Source organism: Sinocyclocheilus anshuiensis, unplaced genomic scaffold (genome assembly GCF_001515605.1).
Source record: "Sinocyclocheilus anshuiensis isolate Anshui unplaced genomic scaffold, SAMN03320099.WGS_v1.1 scaffold3132, whole genome shotgun sequence".
Classification (NCBI taxonomy): domain Eukaryota; kingdom Metazoa; phylum Chordata; class Actinopteri; order Cypriniformes; family Cyprinidae; genus Sinocyclocheilus; species Sinocyclocheilus anshuiensis.
The window spans coordinates 549,679-574,420 of NW_015554059.1; the positions used below are offsets into that span (position 1 = coordinate 549,679).

The following is a 24,742-nucleotide window of genomic DNA, read 5'->3' on the forward strand; positions in this document are numbered from 1 at the left end:
TAACTTTGATAAAGAATATCTCTTTGGTTTTGAGACTTTAGTCTTTGCAACTTCAGGGATCTTATCTATGCACAATCAGCTTGTAACACTCCAAAGAGAAAGGAAAACTTTAAATCGCATCATATGACCCCTTTAACATAGAAGACATATATACAGTATATAGGCCTATGTGTGTGTGTGTGTGTGTGTGTGTGTGTGTGTGTTAATGTGTGTGTGTGTGTGTGTGTGTGTGTGTCCATACTGTACATACATCAATCAGAAAACAGACACATAACCCTATCGCTCAGATATAAAATTTTTATACAGAACTTCCCACCAATTGTTACACAGAGCAGAACAGAATTGGCATCCTTTAGGATTTAAATATAAATGGCATGTTTTTATTAGTAATAATGACGCTAAAATGCATCATATTTTCAGACAATGGAGTGAGAAAAGATGTGATGAACCGTATGGATGCATTTCAGTAAATATACCCTAAAAAAACCCGCAGAGGTCTAATATGTATCAAAACTTAAATTATAATACAAACTAACAGCAGGCAGGGTTCGTGATGAATAGATTAAGGAACTATAAAGCCTAAAGCACCATATCTGTTTTGAAACAGAGGCTTATTGTTGAAGAGGATGAAGACATTGCTGGGTTATTACCTGACTCCGGCTAGACCAGAAGAGTATCCTCCGCACAGAAGCGCATCCCTCGCTCACGGTGCTAGAAGATAAACCACAAATAATTCATTCAGAAAAAGCAAATCAGTTTTAATTTCGTAATACTGAGCGCATCTGTTCGCGATGTGTCTCAGTACTTTAGCACCGCCTGTTGGTGTGGATACAGCATCCAGCTCCACTAGAAATAAGAAAAACAGACAAGCCTATATATCTACACTTGTTATATGGATATGTTTGTGTGTTAAATTATTATTGTGTGTGGCTATGTGATTTTATATCCATATTGTACACGTGTGCCGCTGAATCATACTGTTTTCCACACAATGTGCACGTTGACTCATTAATATGGACGGATGACACGCACTTGCAACTTTCACCAGCAGATGGCTGTGCAAATCAACGCTTATTTTATACGTTTATTTCATTATTTTTGCAGCGATTTATACATATAAAATCATGCCTTAAGACAAAGTTAGCATTCCATGATGTGGGTCATGCCAACAAGCTGGTATCTGTAATAATCAGAAACATAGAGTCAAAACGTTTTCGTTTCGTGTTTGTTGATGGCTTGTCACTTTACACACGGTCCCTGAGCGGATGGGCGCTCCCCGTGTGCGCTGGTGCTGATGCAGACAGACAGAAGCATCTAACCGGACATAAACCACAGGAGGTGTTTGAAAGGTAAGCCGCATTATTGTTATATTCACCTCGCTTCTGATGAACTATTCTCAATTATATCGTACAAGAAACGATTCAACAAACAACTCAGGGATTTATTATGAACTTCAACTTTAAGCTTTTAAAAGTGGGCGTTTTGACAGTTGTAGACATTGGGTTTAAAACGCTATTGCAGCAGAGACCTATGCTTGGGTGCTAAACACAGAGGAGGGGTGATACTTAAATAACTGAACTGGAAATACTATGGGCATACTGATGGCATAAGAATGGCTTGGCTTGGTTGTTTGCCGTCTCATATACAACATCTCCAGGAGCCCCGCTGTTTTATTGTGCCAGGGGAGTGCGCACGTTGTGCATTCATTGTGAGATCCTAATATTATCTTCTTAAAGTTATGGTTGCTCTGCTGCTGCTGCTGCTGATAATGGCTGTATTAGTCCTCACATGCTGACAGCAGGGAGTTTAATGTCTGGATAATATATTGAATGGGGAACAAGTCAAAGCTGCGCGTTACAAATCAGAGGATGGGGGCGGATAGATTTCTCCACGTTGTTGCCAAGATGCTGTGATGATGCTCAGGCAGATCATCGTAATAACTTTCACAATTAGAAATGTAGTCTCTAATCATCCCTTTGAGAATCAAACATTACTTTAACAGGTAGAGGAGGAAACTCTGGTCATATCAACACAAAATCCAAAGAATCATTATGCAAAATACTTTAATAAAAAAAGAATTAGTAATATTTTAAATGATTGTAATCTATTTTTTATATTATATTATATAACGATTATTATATATAATAATTATTTACATTTTAATATAATTAAAAGTGGTTTATATAGGTAAATTCAGGTTGAGTGGGACACACTGTGCCATTGAAATGTCTAGCAAATGTCCAAATCAACCAGAATTCACCCCTGAGAAATATATTAGATTTAAATATAGGGTAATATTGTTGTGTACCTCCTTTAATTTATACCACTATAAATAAAAAAGTGATACAGTAACAAAAACACTGCTTTAGAGTCATGAAAATCTACTGAGAATAATAACTGTGATTAAAAGTAATTAATTAAAAATACCTAAATAAAATGTCAAAATGCAATAAACCATTCAAACGAGAATGAAAATTTGGGGGAGGATCAGGATGTGTGTTAATTGTTATGAAAATGATGTTAAAATGCACAACATCTTTTAATGTTTCTACAAATAGTCTTCATTTTCTACATCCATTTATTAAGTAATTTATTCGATTTTTTTGAAATTGACATTTTGTTCATTTCAACTGCAGCCGCGCAACCATAAAGAATTCATGGATGAATAATAACATATTGTAACATTGTGTTATCAAGAGGTTTTTCAGTGCCCAGCATGCTTTGTGTGAGCCTAAAGGGGATGAATAAAAGTATAGACAGCTGAGTGTTATTTTATGTTTTTGAGCAATATGAGCAGGGGGAAATGTGTGACTGCTTAATGTTCTGTTATGCTGCCATTTAGAAAGGAGTCTGTTTTTTTGTTTGTTTGTCTTTTTAGAATTTTTAGAGTTTACTGGGGGTGAAGAGTGAAGTTTGTGCTCTGTTCAGAGTGGACTAATGTATGCTAACACTGGCTTTTCTTAGTAAACTTCAATACAACAAGGTCTCCTTTGCCTTGCACCACCCACCTGCATCCTTGGATACAATATTTGCTAATCTAACAGGACAAACCAGAACCATGCTTGTTACCAGCAAAACAAAGATGAGAAAGCTGTTTGACTGAAGTGCTAATGAATCAGCAGGCTGTTGCTGGTTAAGCCAGTCAGCTAACATGGTTTTACAGCTTTATTCCATTTGCTAACCAGGTGTGACACAGCAATAAAATCAGTCTTCAGTGCACATCAGATCTTTTATCAGATCAGTTTTTTTGTGCCACGACAGCAACAGGACATCTATCCCATTCCGGATTTAAAAAAATGAAGCAATAAAAAAAGCAGATAAGGAAAAAGGTGGAAACAAACCTGCACACCAGAATACAAAACACAACACACATCGGCAAACAACTATGCTAGTATTGATTACCTTTAAAACAGAAAACAACCTCATCACCAGTTATGCTTTTTTTTGTTCTGTGGCATTTGCAATACTCGTTGCGCTTTTGGAAGTAATCTGTAAATGAATGGTTCTCCCAACGAGTGAGAGATCTTCATCAGAGGCCAGTGTCCATCTGTCTATAAAGGATAAGACACAGTTATGGCACCAGTTTTCTAGTCACCAGTCAGATTTGCCATCTGCTTTAGATATAAATGGAGCATCTTTGAATGATATTCAGCGATGCATGATTACCAAACTGACTGTATAAAGCAATTAATAGTAGTTGAAATATCACTGCACTGCACAGAATGTTGGTTGAAGCTCATAATTGGATCATGAATAAATCATCAGAATGTACACCTGCTCTTGGCTGATTTCTCTTTCGGCTGCTAGTCCTTACTAATCTTATTAAAGTAGAAATGTTAGTGACACCTTGCTGGAATTGGTTTTTGTTTTGCCAGTTGAATCAGAGGGCTGAAAACTTACAGCTTAAAACTTAGGGCTTGAAAGTACTTAGAGAAAACATCTCCAGGTTACGTATGTAACCATGGTTCCCCGAAGGGAATGAGATGCTGCATCGGAAACGCTATGGGAACGTCCCCAGCATGACCACGCTCTGAATCACATGTGTAATCAGTACAATGGAAGGGCGAGACGTCATAGGCGGGGGACGTAGCGACCAGGAAGCTATAAAAGCACGTGAGGTGGAACCGGCTTCAGCTTCAAGGAATGAAGCAAGCGCTTGCAGGGATGCCGGAAGTATGGCTCTGAGACGCAGCATCTCGTTCCCTTCGGGGAACCATGGTTACATACGTAACCTGGAGACGTTCCCCTTCAGGAACTCGAGCTGCGTTGGAAACGCTATGGGAACGAGAATGCCCACGCCACCAGACTTGCAAATCCCTGTCTAGTGTGGAAGAGCACAGCTAAGACGAGAGAACAGAAGAGCCAGGAGTGGCTCGCATATCTAAGTCATAGAATCGGACAAATGGGAGGGGCGTGGACCATCCCGCTGCGTTGCAGATGTCTTGCATAGACACACCAGCTAAGAAGGTCTTGGAGGCCGCCATACCTCGGGTCGAATGAGCCTTGACCCCCAAAGGCGAGGGGAGATCAGAGGACTCGTAGGCAATAGTAATGGCATCAACTATCCACTGACTGAGGGTCTGCTTCGTAGCAGGGAGACCCCTATCAGGGGGACCATAGCATACAAGCAGTTGGTCCGCCCTTCTCCACAGGGCAGCTCTGTGGATCATGCAGTTAAGCTTTTGCAGGTCAGGCTCCCTGAAGGGAGGAGGACAAAAGGCCTGTAGCATGATAGGCTGTGGTGTAACAGAGGGAACCTTAGGGACATACCCCGCACGAGGGTAGAGAAACACTTTGGCCATGCCGGGCGCAAAGTCCAGATAAGAAGGGGCCACTGAGAGGGCCTGAAGATCGCCAACTCTTTTTAGAGAAGTAATAGCCAGAAGAAGGGCAGTCTTAATTGTCAGATAGCGATCAGAAATGTATTCAATAGGCTCGAATGGAGACTTACAAAGAGCTTCTAGCACCACAGCCAGGTCCCACGTGGGGACGCGGGATCGTACTGGGGGCCTCAGCCTCCAAAGGGGAAGCCACTCACAATACGGGCTCCCTCGAGAGCCGACTCAGCGTGTTTCGCTCCCAAGCAGACCATGCACAGACTGTGTGTATCCCCACTCATGATTTAGCGTGGGCAGGGAGGAACAAACAACCTGTAACATGATCTGCTTTCGCCCAGATGCTTTGTTTTACCCTCAGCCTTTTTTGCCATATTGAGCTTATATGTACTGATTTTTCGCTTAATGACAGAAAAGCTGACACCGGTTCCACCTCACATGCTTTTATAGCTTCCTGGTCGCTACGTCACCCGCCTATGACGTCTCGCCCTTCCATTGGACTGATTACACATGTGATTCAGAGCGTGGTCACGCTGGGGGCGTTCCCATAGCGTTTCCGACGCAGCTCCAGTTCCTGAAGGGGAACTTAGAGGCTCTTATACACAGAAGCATGTGGTGAATCTCTCAAAGTCTCCTTACTGTGTTTTATTTTCATGTTCCAGATACATTTGATGCTTGTATGGTTTCTACTGTATCAACAAATACTATATTTTTAATGTTCATATTAACATACTATTTATTTAAACCAAAATCTCATCAAGTTAATGTGTTTTTAACATTTTTTTAATTGTTTCAATACAATGTAACAGCTATAAAACAGTAAAAAAGTATATTAAAAAGCTTTTATTCTTTGTAAACAGCGCAGATAGCATGAAGTTGGTTGCAAACATAGAGATGCACCTTTAATTTAATCAAGTGCTCACTAAAACGTCTCACTCATAGATCATCATTTCAATTTCTTTTCGATTCAGACATGACTTAAAGATTAGTAGTCCAAGTGGATCAGTTTCTAAAGGGATAGCTCACCCCAAAATGTACATTTTCATTTTTATTTACATTCATGTCTTTCCAAACCCATATGACTCTTAATATATCTGTAATATATTACAATAATGTTATGATAATTTAGAAAATAATTCTGTACAATGGCAAAACATGAAATAAAGCACCAATTGTGTCACCAAAAAAAAAAAGAAAAAAAAAAAAAGTACATCATATAATTTTCCAAGTGCAAGAAACAACACAACATTTAGGTGGCGGAAATGCACCATTCTTTTACTTTTTCCTGACATTTTTTATATTGTTTGAAAAAACCAACTCAAAAATATGCATTTCTGCTATTGTCACAGAGGCGAACTCCGTGATTCCCTCTTCCGACCATCAGAGGGCTCCCTCACCCGAATATTGACTCTTACACTCTCACACTATATTTCCCATCAGCCCCGTATCTTGCACTGATCACCTAGCCCAGCTGTAGCCCATCAGCTGGCCTATATAAATAGTCTGTTCCTTCCAGCTCATTGCGAAGTTTTGTTTTACTGCGGTTTACATTTCTGAGCGGTTTTCTCTGTTTTGCCTGCCTGTTGTGACCCTGTCTGTCCCTCGTTTATGATACTCTGCTACCTGCCTTCTGGATTATCCGCCTTGTCTCTGAGTTGTGATTCATTGCCACCTGCCCCGACTTCTAGCCTGTTTACTGACAACGATTGTGTTTACCCCCCGTCACTGTGTTTGCTGGTATGTGACCATTGCCTGTTTGACCACGATTGTAAATAAAGCCTGCTTATGGATCCCACTTCGAGTGACGCTTCGTTACAGCTATCTCCATAAAGCTTACATAACATATAAACAGTAATATGTTTATGATGGTTGTCAAGTTAGTATAATTAGACTAGAATGCACTAGTATAGTTTAGAATGGACAGTTTGATCGCTATTCCATATACTGATGCTTATAAGCTTTAGAAGAAAATTAGAGCAAACTGTAATAGCAATCTATAAAACATCATACATCAACTAACTGTAAAATAGCTCAGTAATATCTGTAATGTGTTTTAAATTAGTAAATGCATTTACTACCATGATTAAGCATCTTACTAATGGTCTAAACAGCATGGAACTATTGTCTCCAATTCTGGACTTCATTCCAGATCAGTTACAAATATGAATCATAAGCATATTTACCTCATTAATACAATGTAAGGGAAGAAGCACATGTGAGTAGACGTTCACAAATGAATACCTCATCGAAAACAGCCGTTAGGAATTGTGCCAAAACCATTAATTTATCCTGCAGGTGTGACTACATCATGAGAGGCTTTAAACAACCTTATTTTAATTCATAATGTGCTTTCTCGGAGTTTGGAGACATGCTGCTTAGTCATTTTCCGAGAGTGCTGCTTTCTCTCCAGTGGTTCAGTGATCAAAAGCTTGTAATACATTCCTGAGAACACACAACAAATAATCCTCAGTAAAATGTGTATTTGCCATCTCTACGCAGCACAGGCATGAATATTTGATGGTGCACTTGGCTGAGATTGAAAGTTGATATATCCCCTTGCAGTACACCAAGAGCCACAGAGGCTGGAGCGTGAGCTAGTTCACATAGGTAGTGGTTGAATGTGGTTAGATGGAGCTGTTCGTCTTCCATAGATTCCCTTTTGCATCATGACAGCCAACAGCTGGCACGTAGACAGTTTCTGGCCTTGTTTGTTCCAGTCATCATCTGCGAGATTTGTTGTGTAAGGACCACATACAGGTTTGTTTCTAATATTATCTTTGGTGTAATATTGTCTCGTTCATACTCCCACACACATACACAAAAAGATTGAGGCTGGCACCTGAGGCCTTCACACAGTGCAAAAGTGAGTGCGTGTGTGTGCGAGTAAGAAATAGTGGCATCCTTGGTCTGTCTATCTGTCAGACTCTGTTCCGTGTTTTGTGTGTGTTTTGCTCCCCATGTGTTTCCATGCCCTAATTTGGTTCTTCCTGTTCCTGTTCTAAGCTCCCAGACACCACCAACCTCGACTGGAAGGAGGCGGTCATCCGGTGTCTGGAGAGCCTCCTATCCCGATCCAGAAGCCCTCCGCCGGCCGTTCCACAGTCAAGCCCACCGGCCGCTCCAAAGTCAAGCCTGCCAGCTACGGCATTCTCAAGTCCGACAGGCCACTCCTAAGTCAAGTCCGCCGGCCGCTCCGAAGACAAGCCCGCTGGCCGCAGCTCAGTCAAGCCTGCCGGCCGCTCCAATGTCATGTCCGCCGGCCGCGGCATTCTCAAGCCCGACGGCGGTTCCTCAGTCAAGCCCGCCAGCCGCGGCTCACTCAAGCCCGCCGACCACGTCTTTCACCCCGAACCTAAAGGGGAATCTAAGGAGGAGAAGGCGGTCAGAGAGGGCTCCAGTCCCCGAGTTTAGCACAGAGAATGTTAGTATGGGTCCATCCGTAGTGGCCGGGCCGAGTGGCCCCAGAGCTCGCTCCAGTGTCAGCTCTAGCCCCAGAGCTCGCTACAGTGTGGGCTCCAGGCCCCGAATCCAGCCCAAAGAGAGCTCCTGTTCCCGAGTTTAGCCCACGGAGGGCTCCTGTTCCCAAGTTTAGTCCAGAGAGGGTTCCAGTCCCTGAGTATAGCCCAGAGAGGCTTCCCAGAGAGGGTTCCAGTCCCAGAGTTTAGCCCAGAGAGTGTTCTAGTCCCCGAGTCTAGCCCAGTGCGGGCACCTGTCCCCGAGTTTAACCCAGAGAGGGTTCCAGTCCCCGAGTTTAGCCCAGAGAAGGCACTAATCCCCGTGTTTAGACCAGAGAAGGCTCCATTCCCCGAGTTTAGCCCAGAGAGGGCTTCAGTCCCCTAGTTTAGCCCAGAGAAGGCTCTAGTCCCTGAGTTTAGCACAGAAAGGGTTCCAGTTCCCATGTCGAGCCCAAGGAGGGCTCCAGTCCCCAAGTCAAGCCCAGGGAGGGCCACTGTTCCCGAGTTAGGCCTACGGAGGGCCTCTAAAGACGATATTCTCCCCATGGGTTTTTTTTTTGGGGGGGGGTAGTATGGGTCCGTCCATAGAGGCCGGGCTGAGTGGTGAGGCCAAGGCCATGGAGGCCGTCCAGCCATGGAGTCCTGAGTTCGCAGCTCCGCCATGGCCTTCTGAACTGTCTGCTCCGCCATGGCCTTTTGAGTTCCCTGCTCTGCCGTGGCCTCCTGAACTGCCTGCTCCACCATCGCTTCCTAGTCTGCCTGCTCCACCATGGCTTCCTAGTCTGCCTGCTTTGCCATGGCGCCCTGAACTGCCTGCTCCGCCATGGTACCCCGAGCTCCTTGCTCCGCCATGGCCCCTGAGTTCCCTGTGCCGCCATGGCACCCTGGACTGCCTGATCCACCCTGGAGGTATTCCCCGTGTCCCAGTCCTGCACCAGCCTCCAGGGCGCCCACCCCCCCTCTCCTTGATGGAATTGTTACGGCGCGGGACGCGCCTTCCGGGAGGGGGGAGTAATGTCATACTCTCTTCCGTGTTTTGTGTGTGTTTTACTCCCCATGTGTTTCCATGACCTTATTTGGTTCTTCCTGTTCCTGTTCTAAGTATGTTTATTGTTTCATTAGGTCCAGGTGTGTCTCCTCTTCCCATCCTTTAGTCCTGTGTATTTATAGTGAGCCCTGTTCTAAGTTTGGTCATCCGGTATTGTGAATGTATGTATATGTCTACCTCCAGTGCTACGTGTGTTTTCCTGGTTCCCTCGTGTTGGATTAATAAAGTCTCCTTGTTGATGTACTCCACGTCTCCTCGTTCCTCGCTCCGTGCTCCCTCACAGTAGCAACATGACAGTATCAGACAGAGGTTGGGATATCTGACTTAGATGAATTACCAGCGTCTGGGCCAGGTAACATACCTCAAAGGTTGCTTATTAAAGCTGTAGTTGTACAAATAACTATGAAAGAAATTATGGCTCTGAAACCATTGATGAATCCATTATGGAAACCAAGCAGATCTTTTCCCTTCTTGTACCAAATGCTCATTTTGCCTGGATTTATAGGTGAAAACAAACCACAGGGGCTGATTTGTTTGTAGCTTATGGCAGTGGTATCCAGTCCTGCTCCTGGAAGGCCAATGTCCTACAGAGTTTGGTCAAAGACTTTAGATATACAAAGATGGTGCACTTCTATTACAAATGAATGGGAGAAAGTGCAGCACGCAATATGGCGGAATAGTCCCGCCTTCTGAATGAAAGAGCCAATCGTTAATTGCTAAAGTCATCGCATCACTGCAGATGTCATTAGAAGCTCCGGTTGCTCTAGAAACAGTCAGCATTCTGAGATGCGCGCTTAGGACTGCAAATGGACATTGGGTGATCTAGCCTGAAAACTAACATTTTTCATGCTATTTGAGCATAAGAAACAACATTCATGAGACAACCATTGTCAAATTTAAATCGTGATTTCAAAATATAATCGTAAGTTTGTTGAACAGCTTTGGAGAATTTCATGTTTCCCCATTCAAAGAGATAGGAGCTGTACTTGGATGACTAAAGTAGCTGCCCGAGAGGCACTTCCAAGATGACTTCGCAATTGTAAAAAAAACAGTCAGTCTTTTTTTTCTGCAGAATTGGACTTCATAACTCACAACTGTGAGTTTATTTCTCACAATTCTGAGAAAAAAGTCAGAATTGTGAGTTTATGTCACACAATTCTGAGAAAAAAGAAGATAATTGTAAAATCTTCTTCTTAGTGTTTGCATTGCACGCCCAGCCACAGAACAGCATCTTGTTCAGCCAGATGTAGAGCCTCGAGTCCGCCGTTGAAATAAGTCAGCGGACACTCGTTGACAATGTGCTGCATGGTTTCAGGTACCCCACAGCTGCAGTTCGGATTAGTGGCTTGGCCCCACCGGACAAGGTTGACTGCACATCGACCTTGTCCCGTCCAAAACCAGTTCAGCATTGACCAGTGTCGTCGAGGAAGGTCGAAGCCAGGAGGACAGACCGATGGCTCAGCTACGAGGGAGTGGTTCACAACATCAGTTGCTGCTCACTCATCGCTCCATGCCGAATTGGCTGTCATATCCTCTGGCGGCAGGTCCAGCCAGACAGGCTTTCTCGATGGCAGGCGGGCTGCTGGATGCAGTGTAATGTCCGTATTGAGTGGCAACTTGTCATTTGCTTGGACTTTAGTCAGCAGCTTGGAAGTGGCCTCCTGTCATCGGTGGTGGTGGTATGTTGCTGAGAACAGGCAGCCATGGAAGAGGAGTAGAACGTAGAGTTCCAGTGATTGTGCGCATAGACGTGTTTAACTAAACGTCTACTAGCTTGGTGTGGGATGATCTTGACCAGACTGATGCACAGTACTCTGCTGTTGAATAACACAGAGCAAGTGCAGTGGTCTTTAATGTCTGGGCCCTTGCACCCCAGCTTGTGCCGGCCAGTTTACTGAATAGATTATTTCAAGAGCTGATTTTAGCTGCTGTCTTCTTCAAATGATCATGATATGTTAATGAACGGTTCAGGGTAACACCGAGGTACGTCGGATTTGGGTCATGTTTAATCCGATGGCCCTTGAGGAAGACATTGAGCTCCCGTTTGGCTTGTGCATTGTGGAGATGGAAGATACTAGATACCGTCTTCGTTGCACTGGGTTGGAGTCGCTACCTATTAAGGAAGTCCACCATCAGATCCATGTCCTTGTTCGGTATGTACTCGACCTCGTCAAATGTCCGATGTTGGGTCCCAATGCAGATATTATCAGCATAGATGAATTTGCGGGACTGTGTTGCTGGAAGATCATTAATATAGATGTTGAAGAGACTTGGAGACAGGACAGACCCCTGCGGGAGTCAGTTTGCTTGTCTTCTCCAAGAGCTATTTTTGTCTACCATGTGTACTCGAAAACGTCTGTCATGGAGGAAGAGTTCTATAGCCTCTACTACCCAACGCGGTAAAACTTTGGATAGTTTCAACAGGAGACCAGCATGCCAGACCGTGTCATAAGCTGCAGTTAGGTCAAGGAAGACGGTCCCAGTTTTCTGATTTTTCTGGAATCCATTTTCAATGTATGTCGTCAGGGCAAGGACTTGGTCACCGGTGCTATGTCCTTGCCTGAACCCTGCCTGCTCATCTGTGATGGTTTTCTCCAAGACTGGGCTAATTCGGTGAAGGATCAAGCGTTCGAGTATCTTGAAACACACGGGTAGTAAGGATATTGGGCGGTAACTAGCCACGAGATTTGGGTCCTTGCCGGGTTTCGGGATGGCGATGACTTTTGCCTGGCACCAGGCTTGTGGCATCTTTTTTTCTCGAATTGTCAAGCGTGTAGAACGAAGCGAGCCATGATTTAGCCTTGGGTCCAAGATGTTTAAGAAATTCTGGCAGGATGTTGTCATATCCTGCGGTGGAGCCATCCTTCACCGTACGGAGCACCGCCTCCAGTTCCAACTCTGTGAATTCCTCCAGGCAGTCACCCTCAAGTCCGACTGTCTTCAAGCGACAATACTGCCGCCACTCGTTGCGCACAGATTGACGGTGTGGTTTCGACAGCGGAGTTTTTGCCACCTGGAAAAGGTGGCTGGCAACGGCGTTTGGACTGATGGCTGGTCTAGACTGTCCTGGTGGCCGTTGGGAGGCACCCAGTCGACGAATCAGGCTTCAACTCTTCCGACTGGAGTGGGTGAAGTTGAGTTTTTCCCACAGATTCTTCCCATCGGCTATGTCTGGCAGCATTCAGGGATTCAATTAGGTGGTCGGCAATGTTGGGGTTTCCAGACCCTTCGTACTTCTCAAGGAGAGCTTGGCATTCGACATCCAAGCACGGTGTGTAGACTGGCTCGTCGGGATCTGCTGATGATTGTGAGATAAGTCACAATTACCTTTTTACATTTTTTATTCAGAGGCAGAAACCCCCCCACCAGCTCCAACACACTCGTCTGGAAGTTTCTAGTAAGTCTGAGGACTTTGATTAGCGCTTTTTTAAGGCTTAAAGGCCCAGTTTTCACCAAATAATGCCATAGGCCAGGGGTGTCCAACGTTGGTCTTGGAGAGCCAGAGTCCTGCAGAGTTTTGCTCCAACCCTAATCAAACACACCCGAACCAGTTACTAGAAAGCTACAAGCAGGTGAGTTTATATCCAGGTTGGAGCAAAATTCGGCAGGGCTGTGGCTCTCCAGGACTGATGTTGGCCACCCTTGGTTTAGACCATTAGCAGTACATAATCATAGTAGTATATATATTTTTAGAGAAATCATACAGCTACTTAACAAATAAATAAGCATATATTAATCTGAGTTACTGAAAATATTGATTTTGAAAAGAAAAATATGTGAAAAGAAAGACTGCACCGAGTTAAAGCCACTTCAGAAGAAGAAAGATAACTATATAACATCAGCACCAATGCATGATTATAAGTGAAAGTGACATGACATGTGGCCAAGTGTGGCGACCCGTGCTCTGCATTTAACCCATCCAAAGTGCACACACACAGCAGTGAACACACACACACCGTGAACACACACCCGGAGCAGTGGGCAGCCATTTTTACTGCGGCACTCGGGGAGCAGTTGGGGGTTCGGTGCCTTGCTCAAGGGCACCTCAGTCGTGGTATTGAAGGTGGGAGAGAGAGCCGTACATTCACTCCCCCCACCTACAATCCCTGCCGGTACGAGACTCGAACCCGCAGCCTTTGGGTTACGAGTCCGACTCTCTAACCATTAGGCCACGACTTCCCCAAAGTGATGTTGTTGTGTCATCTGTTGTTTTAAATGCTTATGCTTTTTAAAGTTGGGTGGATTCTGATTGTCTGTCAATGTTTTTATAGCTCATCAGTAGGAAACAAAAAATTCCCAAAGTGATTCCAATGAAAAATACATTATTTTCACACTGGTTTCTAGAACACTCCCCATATTTGCTATTGTTATTAAAAAAAAATAAAAAATAAAAAATAAATAGGCACGCCACTGCTTAAGAGATTCTCAAAGACAAGTTTTGATTGGCACAGAGCTACTGTTTACACTTTTCAGGGGACTCAACCTATGAATGGCTTACATATAGCCTAGTTGTTCAAATTAGAAGAAAGTATTGCATCATCATAACAGTGCCATCCTTTACCTTTAAATATTTTCTTGGCTGATGCAGCTTGTGTGTGTGTGTGTGTGTGTGTGTGTGTGTGTGTGTGTGTGTGTGTGTGTGTGTGTGAAAGAGAGTGAGGCTTAGATGTGACATTACTGCATTTATGACTCACATCCTTTTTTGTCAAGAATATATCTTAATAGAGCATAAAGAACATACTGAAATATCATCACTGCACAGTTTATGGAATAAGGCAATCTATATAAATGCTCTCAAAAAGATAATAGCATGGGACGATAGGAAACCATAATTAGCATATGAATGAATGAATGGCATCAGTTACTCAGGGCCATTTTGGCACCCTAAGGGACATTTTTTATATATCATTATTTTTCAAACGTGTCATTAATTTAAAAAATATATAATTTCAAAATACAGTATCCTGCATTAAAGATTTGTATTTCTGGTCACCATCTTTCTGACAGCAGAAAAAAAAAATCTATATTTCTTATGCTGTTATTCAGATGCTTTTATGAAGCAAGGAACAGGTGGAACTAATCAATTAAGAAATCAGTAACCAAGGCAACCAAGGACACCAGAGGCTCATTTGAGATGCGGCTAGCCACGCCTGAAATTTAGCCGAGAGTAGGCGGCTGCAGTGAGGGGAGGAGTGAAACAAGTGCAGTCAAGATGGACAGTTCTGAGCTAGTAGAACAGATACCTGCGAGACCAAAGACGGATATCGCGTTATTCACACTCATGCTCTGTGTTGCTGATATAATTTCAGTTCTGTTGCTTTTATATGAAAACAAATATGATGAACAAGACACTCAAGATACTTGCTATTTAATTCCATTAGAAAGATGTATTTATCATCCATTTTTACTTTAATACAAATACGTATTTTAGTATTTTTCAGAAAAATGACAGCAATCACATATCTCAAACAGAGATCGTACTGTATTCATGCAAAGTTTAAACAATCACATGATATCAGATTAAAAAAATAATAATTTTAGAAGAGAACGCAACTGTTTGAACTGATTGAACCAATGAGCATTAATCTGTGTCGTCAGCAAGTCGTTTCCCATCGTGCTTTTGTTCAGCGCAGCGGGGGGAGAGCAACTTTGCTCAACTGCACGGCCGACTCGCTGTCACAAGAGATTTTTGGCATACGTCAGAGTGACATCAGAGCAAGGCAGACTGCCCTTGGACACATTTCTAACCTGCATGCATCTTGCGGTGATCACTGGTGATCGGTTCTGCGTAGATTTTCTTAAACGAGAAGGCCAATTTCTCAAACGAGCCTCAGGACTAATGCTGCCTTCATGTGCTATCGGAATTATCATAAATCGAAATTGGACATGAATGGCCTCTTGTATTTACAAATATGAAACTCAGAGATCATTTCAATGCCCAGAGTTTCTGATCTGGGTGGGCCATAAACTTGAAACATGGCGGAGGATAGAAACATAGCTGTAGTACTGTTGATTAGGGCTTCAAACGCATAGCGCTGTATGTCCCTCCAAGCACAGACACAAGCGGTTCTCCTGCTACTGGTTTATTTGGCTTTTTTTTATGCTATTTATGAGACATTGTCAGATTTCATTGGTGATTTCAGATATGAAATTTAATCATAAGCTTGGCGAACAGTTTTGGAGAATTTGATGTTTCGCCATTCAAAAATATAGGAACTGCACTTGCATGCCCCAGAGACGTTGCAAAGATGGTCGCAGAGTGAAATGACTTGTCTTAAATTGTATTTAGTCACTGGATATTGACCAAGCGTTTCCTATACATTTCCACTTTAATTATAGGATTTCTACAATTATTGGGCAAGAATGAACTCATGAATAAGACGTCCTCCTTGATTCCTGTTCATTCCAACAACAAAGCACTTGAACACGACAAACTCGTAATTACAACTTCAGAAATGGGAAATAGGAAATTTCCGATAGCATGTGAAGGCAGCATAAACACAAGTAATGAAACTGAACTCAAAGGACCAAACTTAACAGACAAGACGCCTAGTTCATCTATGCCTAGAAACGGTCCTGGTATTACTGCTGAAAGCCCCTAGGGGTATTTTGAAAAAATACCAACCATAAGTTTTAGGGTGCATTATAATAGTGTCCTCCAAAGTAAACTTCATAGTATTTGAATACTCAAATAACTGAGATTCCAAATTTAGGGAGCGCAAATACCTGAAGAGCACCGCAAATGGCATAGGGAACATATGTATTTCGATATAGAGTCGCGAGTACAATAAAAGTTGAATTCACCTTAGGAGTGTTGCTAGGCAGTTTCAGGCAAGTAGAAAGTCCATATCAAATTAACCATATCACACTTATTTTCACATGACATATCACAACTGTCATTTATCAGGCTTTGAAATATTGTACATTTTACAATACAATTTACAATTGTTCACAAATCTGTCTAAATCTGTGTTAGTGAGCACTTCACCACCTCACAGGTGTGGCATATCAAGATGCTGATTAGACAGCATGATTATTGCACAGGTGTGCCTCAGGCTGGCCACAATAAAAGGCCACTCTAAAATGTGCAGTTTTACTGTATTGGAGGGTCCGGGGGGGTCCGAAAACCAGTCAGTATCTGGTGTGACCACCATTTGCCTCACGCAGTGCAACACATCTCCTTCGCATAGAGTTGATCAGGTTGTTGATTGTGGCCTGTGGAATGTTGGTCCACTCCTCTTCAATGGTTGTGCGAAGTTGCTGGATATTGGCAGGAACTGGAACACGCTGTCGTATACGCCGATCCAGAGCATCCCAAACATGCTACGGTTTCTGACAGTTTGTGCAGAAATTCTTTGTTTATGCAAACCGTTTGTTGCAGCAGCGGTCCGGGGTGGCTGGTCTCAGACGATCTTGGAGGTGAAGATGCTGGATGTGGAGGTCCTGGGCTGGTGTGGTTACACGTGGTCTGCGGTTGTGAGGCCGGTTGGATGTACTGCCAAATTCTCTGAAACACCTTTGGAGACGGCTTATGGTATAGAAATGAACATTCAATTCACGGGCAACAGCTCTGGTGAACATTCCTGCAGTCAGCATGCCAATTGCATGCTCCCTCAAAACTTGCGACATCTGTGGCATTGTGCTGTGTGATAAAACTGCACATTTTAGAGTGGCCTTTTATTGTGGCCAGCCTAAGGCACACCTGTGCAATAATCATGCTGTCTAATCAGCATCTTGATATGCCACACCTGTGAGGTGGATGGATTATATCGGCAAAGGAGAAATGGGGGCAAAAACAAAAGTGTTGCGTTTATAATTTTGTTCAGTGTATATATATATATATACTGCTGTTCAAAAGTTTGGAATCAGTAATTTTCAAAGAAGTTTCTTATGCTCATCAAGGCTGCATTTATTCGATGCAAAGCTGAGTTTTCATCAGCTATTACTCCAGTCTTCAGTGTCACATGATCCTTTAGATATCATTCTAATGTGCTGATTTATTATCAGTGTTGGAAATAGATGTGCTGCTTAATGTTTTTTTGGAATCTGAGAATTTTTTCAGGATTCTTTGATAAATAAAAAGTAAAAAAAGAACAGCATTTATTTAAATACCAATATTTTACAGTTTAATAATATTTCATAATATTACGTTTTTATTTTATTTTTGATCATATATATATTGATATATTGTTATGTAAATATTTTGTTATAAAACTATATAATGCTTAATTGCTTATTAATATGTGAAACATTTTTGTCCACAGAACCAAAGCCATGTGGTCCAAACATTTTATAAAAAATATAGAAAATATATACACACTTATATGCAATTTTGAATAAGCTATAGATGTTTTTTGTTACAGATGTCCTGTTTTGTCCTGTTACAGATGGATTTTTGAATGTTAAATATTACATCCCTAAATTACTTCTTAAATTACTTCATACTATGTATTTTATAAATTACTTTTAAAGCTATTTGTAACATTTTTTATTTTTTTCCTCAAATGAAAACCACAGGAGTGCTGTTACAGCAGTAGCCTGCACCTCTCTGTTTGGGAAGCAAGATTACTTCCAAAACACACTGAGTGAATGCAATAAGAATGTGACGCTGTGACTCATTTGTATTCAGGAGCACTCAGGATCTGAGAGCTGATTTGGAGGAAACAGAAATGTAACCTACATTCAGTGACTTTGCAGTAAAAGATGCAAGCACAACACAAACAAAAGAAGTACTGTGAGGATAAAAGCATGTTGAAGCATGCTTCACACTGATCTCCCCGCTAGTGGGGGCATAACACTTTTATCTTTATCCTTGTGATTTGACAAGTTTCATTAAATGAGTTGATTAGAGCTCACAATGTAATTTATGTCTTGCCTTTTGCTGTCTCAGGTCTTTCTCCTTTTTTCATACATAATCCAAGATCATGTGCTTGCTCAAGCAAGTAATGGGACTTCAGCTGACAAATGGTTTTACTGTGTGGACAAGCACTGTGGTTGATTCATGTGGTTCAGAATCAGGGCAATCAAATATTGAATTCCAGGCCCAAAGGCCCAAAAAACACATAATCTAATATCTTGTAGTGGATAATATGTCATCATGGCACTGGTGTATGCAGTTTTCTGTACATCCTTTCTGGAAAACTCTCAACAAAGTTCTTACAATACCATTTTACAATAATGTGGTCCAAATGTCCACCACATAAGAAAATAGCATCATATGATTCTGGTTGCATGGTGTTTTATTTGTTCATTAGTTGTCAGTTCAGTAATTGACAGACATTTGTGTACATGAGCAAAATAAAAAAAAAATCTTAAAATCAAACTAAATCTCAATCTAAAAAAATAAATAGATAAACAAAAAAAAAATACCACCAGCACTTCTGTGAGATACTATGTATATGTATATATATATATTTATATATATACAGTATATATATATTATAGTATAATATTTAAAATATATAATTATTTATATATTTTTTAATTAGTATACAGTATTAAATTAGACAGTATGAATCATATACACTGTGTGTATTTTACATGGAATGCTAAAAACAGTTTTTGTCACAAATGTTTCCAGAGAGTGTTCCTGATACATTAATATTAATTGATGATTGAGATTTTTATTTAGCTGTTTTCAAACATCAACATATGTTGAGTTATTTAGTGTGAAGAACATCATGAATTTCCTTTGGACTGCACTGAGCTTGAGCAGCACTGAAGGGTCTGTTTGTACTGGACACTTGGCAGAAAGCTCTCGTTGGGTTTACACTCTGTGATTCTCTGCCACATGAGAGGTGTCTTTGTGTCATTTTTTCAGCGTTTCATCAGGCGCTCAGGTGGCTTTAGCTCTTTGCATATCCAGCTGCTCACCCCACAGCCATGGGACTGAAGATGCTAATGTGTTTATTCTTTTATTCATTGTCTTTTCAAATAAACTACAAAACAATCACCTATCAGAGTGAGATGATACTTCATTTTGAGGAATATGACATAATTTATCTCCCATTTCACTGTTTATATTACTGTTTATATTGTTTGTTGTGAAATAATGATATAATGTATTTTAGGACATCATGTTGTTTATGTACAGCATTAGGCCTGTATGGTATAGCATCTGTGTTTGCACGTTTAGAGGAAGGAATTGCTTACTTGTCATACTAATAATTTCTTAACCTGTGACAGAATGTGTAACGCATAGGCTGTTAGCTTTTTTTTTTCCTCGTAACCCATGGCCAGAGGATGAGAGTCATACTGTAAAGCAAAAAAGTCTGACTGGAAGAGCTCATCTTTGTCAGCGACAGTGCAGCGACCTTGGGTGTTATTGGTTATTTGTTTGAGCTGACAGCAATAAAGAAGTGAATTATGTGGGATGTTGCATTATTTTCTATCAACAGGATCTTACATACTGGTTGCTTGCTGTACGACCCTATTTAGATACCAAGTTTTATCATGTAAACTTGGTTGCATACTTGAGTACTAATATCACTGTATTTTAAGAGCTAATCTGTAACTGTAAGCTAAATGTAAAGATAGTCAAATTTGAATAGATTTAAAATATTAGTGCAATGTTGTATTATATATGAGCAATATTACACGAGTAGCAGTGCGACATGGCTGTATATCAGCACGACTGTGATTCGGCAGCCATATTGCACTGCTACAAGTGTGATATTGCATTTATACAACAGTTCGACAGCACGAGTGTGTAAATACATAAGAAACAACAACAGAGTGTCTTTAAAAACCCTCTTTTGTGCAGAATTACTTCCTTCTGCCATGGATTCAAATCTCAAGTTGACAGTTTAACAACTGAGCTCAAGCCTCCGTTACTAATTCGAAAACGTCACTTTAGAACTAGTAACGAAGGAACATTGAGTTGCTTTATTAAAAGCTTATTGTAGGCTATTACTGTATTAAAATATCACTGTATTATATAGAGTGGAATATTATGAGAGAGAGATAGACTGAGCGAGTGTGATTACCTGCATTTGATACAGCATTCATTCTTCAGCTCAATCTATCTCTCTCTCATAATATTCCACTCTATATAATACAGTGATATTTTAATCCTTTCATCTGTTAAGGATGATTTCCGATGACAGCGCTGCATTTGTTGGCTGCATCTTACAAGGTGTTTTTTAAAAGGAAAAGTAACTTCCTTGTTTACAACTCTGTTTCAGTCTCTTTCAATATAGAAGTCTCTACTGCTGACTCACACATAAAAACAGTCTCTTGTCGCCATCTAATTATTGAATAATAATGTTTAATAAACAACAACAACAGCCATCATTAAAGTTCAGTCAAAAGTACAAAGGCGCTCTTATATGAGATTTTGCCCTCAGACAAAATTATTTGCTCTGGAACAAATTATAGATTAATGAGACCAAAGACTGCCCATTAGATTTACCCAAAATGAATTATATCTTATGTTTAACCACAATAGACACATCAGAGCAGGCGGCAAATTCCATAAGATCTGGCCGAGGTGAGGCTGCTCTCGGCGGGTTCATGAGTGCTGAACAGACGCTAACGCCCTGGAGCTCACGTCTCCAAAAACATAGAGGCAAATTTTCAAATAGACGTTATCTTTATTAACAAACCACATATTTGAAGTCTAAACAACTACATTCTCGCCTAAAAACTATTAAAACAACATTCTGTGACACAAAAACAGCACACACTCGGTCCTGGACGGCCGGTGTCCTGCAGAGTTTAGCTCCAACTTGCCTCAACACAAGTATATCTAGTAAGACCTTGATCAGCTGGTTCAGGTGTGTTTGATTAGGGTTGGAGCTAAACTCTGCAGGACCCCAGCGCTCCAGGACCGAGTTTGGTGACCCCTAGACTGTCATATAATTAATTCAATGAACGTTTCTAATTAATTGACAGCTCTAATTTTGAATTGTGCCAATAAAATATTAAATCTTTAAGCATACAATTAAAAAAAAAAACTTGTTCTTTGTGGGACAGAATTGATTAATTTCATTTATATGATCTTGTTATTATAATTTCTTTCATTGATTTATTTTTACAGTGCCATAACAGAACTAGAGAGTAAACGTGTTAGGACAAACTTTTATGTTGGCTTGAGAAAGCCAATGTTTGAAACAGCTAACATGTTTTTAGCATCACATAGCTAACATGTTTTAGCTGTTGCTAGCATGTTTTTAACATGTTTTAACATGTTGCTAGCATGAATTAGTATATTACTAACATGTTTTAACACATTGCATGTTTCTTAGGATGTTGTTAGCATGACTTAACGTTGTTAACATTCCCTAGACTAGTTGCTAGGCTTTGCTACTGATAAATAGATAGCTAGCTAGATAGATGAATATCTGAAGGTCTTGAACAGTGGTTGTTGGTTAAATAATCTGTAAGAGTCGATGTTTGAAAGTTTTGACACCCTCGATGAAAGTAACTTTTCAAAAGGTACACTTTTGTACCTTTTAGGAACTAATGTGTACACTGACTTTAGGTAACAATAATATGTACCTTTAAGGTACTAATATGGACACTTTAGGTACAAAGGTTTTGAAAATGTACCGTCCCAGTGACAGCTTTTGTACCTTTTCTTCTGAGAGTGTAGTAGATCATCTCAAGCCAACATAATAAGGTTTTGTTGTGTGAAAGTTTCCTGATTCTGATTCATTGTGTGTTTTGATTTTATTTTAGATGGCCATCTGATTGACATTACACACAACAAGAAATGACAGCATCATAACTAACATTACCTTCTGCTTTCTCTCTCTCTCTCTCTCTCTCTCTCTCTTTCTTTCTCTTAACAGTTTTGATGATAGGTAATAGGAACACACGCACTAGTTTTAGTTAAACTGCATGTTTAATCTGTGGATATTTCAAAGATAAGATTTATTACAGTCAATGTGTTGCTGCATGACTTGAGGATGATGTAGCATCTTAAAGTGATTTTATGGGAATTAGCTGACTGATATAAAGTGGCTGAGTCTAAAAGTGTGAGTTGGGAGATGGTTTGTTTATTACTATGGCAACCAGCAGTTTAAGGCACAGCATTATCTGTAATATCAACAAACCAGTGAGCTGGTTTTGTGTGTTCCTGTCAATGTGCTTGAGGGTAATATTCATAAAGGTAAATGAAACACATCTGTTAAACTGAATGAAAGCGGTGCTTTGAGCTGCCCCAGTGTTTGTTTAAAGGTTTAGAAATGTTTGTTCGAATTTTACTGTTGTCAGCACCGATTTGTTTGCAAACTTAAGTGCTTTAACTGCTCAAACCTGGGTACCTCAGAAATATGTAGACAAAATCACAGAATCCAGCCATAAAAATTGAACAGGGCCTGTAATTCAGAATGTCACAAAATTTTGGATAGATAAATCAAAGACAGGCTTGTACACTCAAACTGTAATGTGGACTAAAGTCTGTAAAAGTTAAAGTGCCAGAAGACATTTAAATATGAAGTCTGTCTGGTGTAGTTTTGTCTACTTCACACATACTCTTGTTTTTTTAGCATATAATTTCACTATATGAAGACACTCCACATGAACTTCATCTCACAACACAGAAACACAAAGATCTTCACTACAACCCTAAAAAAAAAAAGAATAACTTTAAGAAAGTGTGACAGAAATATATTACTGTTGTTCAGTAGAATATATTCTCAACAACAATACAGTTTACAGTACAGTTTTTTCATCCATATTTTAATTTAAACAGTAAACCTCTGTTGTGTAGCAATTTGTTTGCTAAATTTCATTTGATTACATTTTAAAAATTTACTTTTTATGCATTCGTGTGATTACCAATGTTTTTCATAATATATTTATATTAAATCATAAAACTCAGAATCCAGAAAAAAATTAAATTAATTAAGACACAGTTCATAGGGCACTGTTATTGTTACATTTGTAATAAATTATTAAATTGTTTAAGTTTTGTAAATTCAATTGATTAGACGTCTGTTTTAATATATTTTAAAACATATTTAGTCCTGTGCTGGCAAAGCTGAATTTTCAGCGTAATTTCTCCAGTCTTCAGTGTCACATGATCCTTCAGAAATCATTCTAATATGCTGATTTGATAAATAAGAATTATTTAATATTATCAATGTTGACAGCAGTTGTGCTGCTTAATGTGTTTGTGCATTTCTGATGCAATTTTGATCACATTCAATTTAATGCATTCTTTGTCAGTTCCTTTCTCACTATTAATTATGTTTTTATTTAAGGATAGGAAAGTGAGCAAACTGAGACTTTTGTTTGAATGAAAGAGGTGCTTTGAGCTGCCCCCGTGTTTGTTTAAAGGTTTAGAAATGTTTGTTCTTAACTCGTCTGTTTCTGAGATATTTCTCCTGAGAGAAAAGACCCCAGTAATCTCACAAGTTTCAGAAGAGATCTGAACAATGACTCAAACTGTGCCCTGATTTAAAAGTGAAAGTGACGGGACATATAGCCAAGGATGGTGTCCCATACTCGGAATTTATTCCATCCAGATGCACACACACACACAGCAGTGAGTAGTGAACACACACACACACATTTTTGCTGTGACACCCAGGGAGCAGATGGGGGTTCAGTGCCTTGCTCAAGAGTCTCACCTCAGTCGTGGTATTGAAGGTGAAAGAGAGCACTGGATATTCACTACAAACCTCCACCTACAATCCCTGCCAGTACAGAGACTCAAACCCACAACCTTTGGGTTAAAAGTCAGACTCTCTAACCATTAGGCCACGACTGCCCCCAAGATACCAAATACCAAGTCAGAGATCTCATTATAAACATGTTATTTTAGTATTATTTATCTACTACAATATTATTTATTAATACTTTGAATTAGCTTTTATTTTATATTTTCACATTTAATTTAAATTTTAGTACTTTTTTTTTTTTTTTTTTTTTTTTTCTTTGAATTTTTAAACATTTCTGTTTAGCTTTAATTCACATTTAATTTAAATTTTAGTACTTTTTTTTTTTTTTTTTCATTTTTACTATGAATTTTTAAACATTTCTGTTTAGCTTTAATGTATTTTAATGTATTTTTCTGTTCATTCTGTGAGTTGCCAAGGCACTAAAAGTTTTAGTTAACAATAACAACACCAAAATGAACTCAAATATTTCTCCTTAACTGAGAAGTTCATTAAGTCTCTGAGGCTGTTTTATGTTTCCAGATTGACTAATGTGAACCCACACACAATCGTGGACATACTCTAGATTTAATCATCAGTAGAGGTTTAAACATTTCATCCATTGTTATTAAGGACGTAGCACTATCTGATCACTTCTGTATTTTCACTATATTTTATGTATAATCATTTTCTTCAGTTCATTTTAAACCTCTTAAATCAATTTTTTTAATACTTTTCAAAGTTTTTAAATTCCTTGTTTTATTGTTGTGATTATTTTTTTCTTTTCTTTTATGTGCACTT

At 40.3% G+C, this 24,742-nt stretch overlaps 2 protein-coding genes across 2 annotated transcripts in view; one reads left to right on the plus strand and one right to left on the minus strand.

The window, feature by feature from the left end:
* Positions 1–765, minus strand: part of LOC107668532 (palmitoyltransferase ZDHHC22-like) — a 2,891-nt gene extending 2,126 nt beyond the window's left edge. Inside the window, exon 1 of the mRNA XM_016460437.1 lies at positions 651–765. The gene's annotated coding sequence lies outside the window, so the exon portion shown is untranslated. The remainder of the gene's footprint in view (positions 1–650) is intronic.
* Positions 766–1,297: 532 nt separating this feature from the next.
* Positions 1,298–24,742, plus strand: part of LOC107668530 (calcium permeable stress-gated cation channel 1-like) — a 40,092-nt gene continuing 16,647 nt past the window's right edge. Inside the window, exon 1 of the mRNA XM_016460435.1 lies at positions 1,298–1,349. The gene's annotated coding sequence lies outside the window, so the exon portion shown is untranslated. The remainder of the gene's footprint in view (positions 1,350–24,742) is intronic.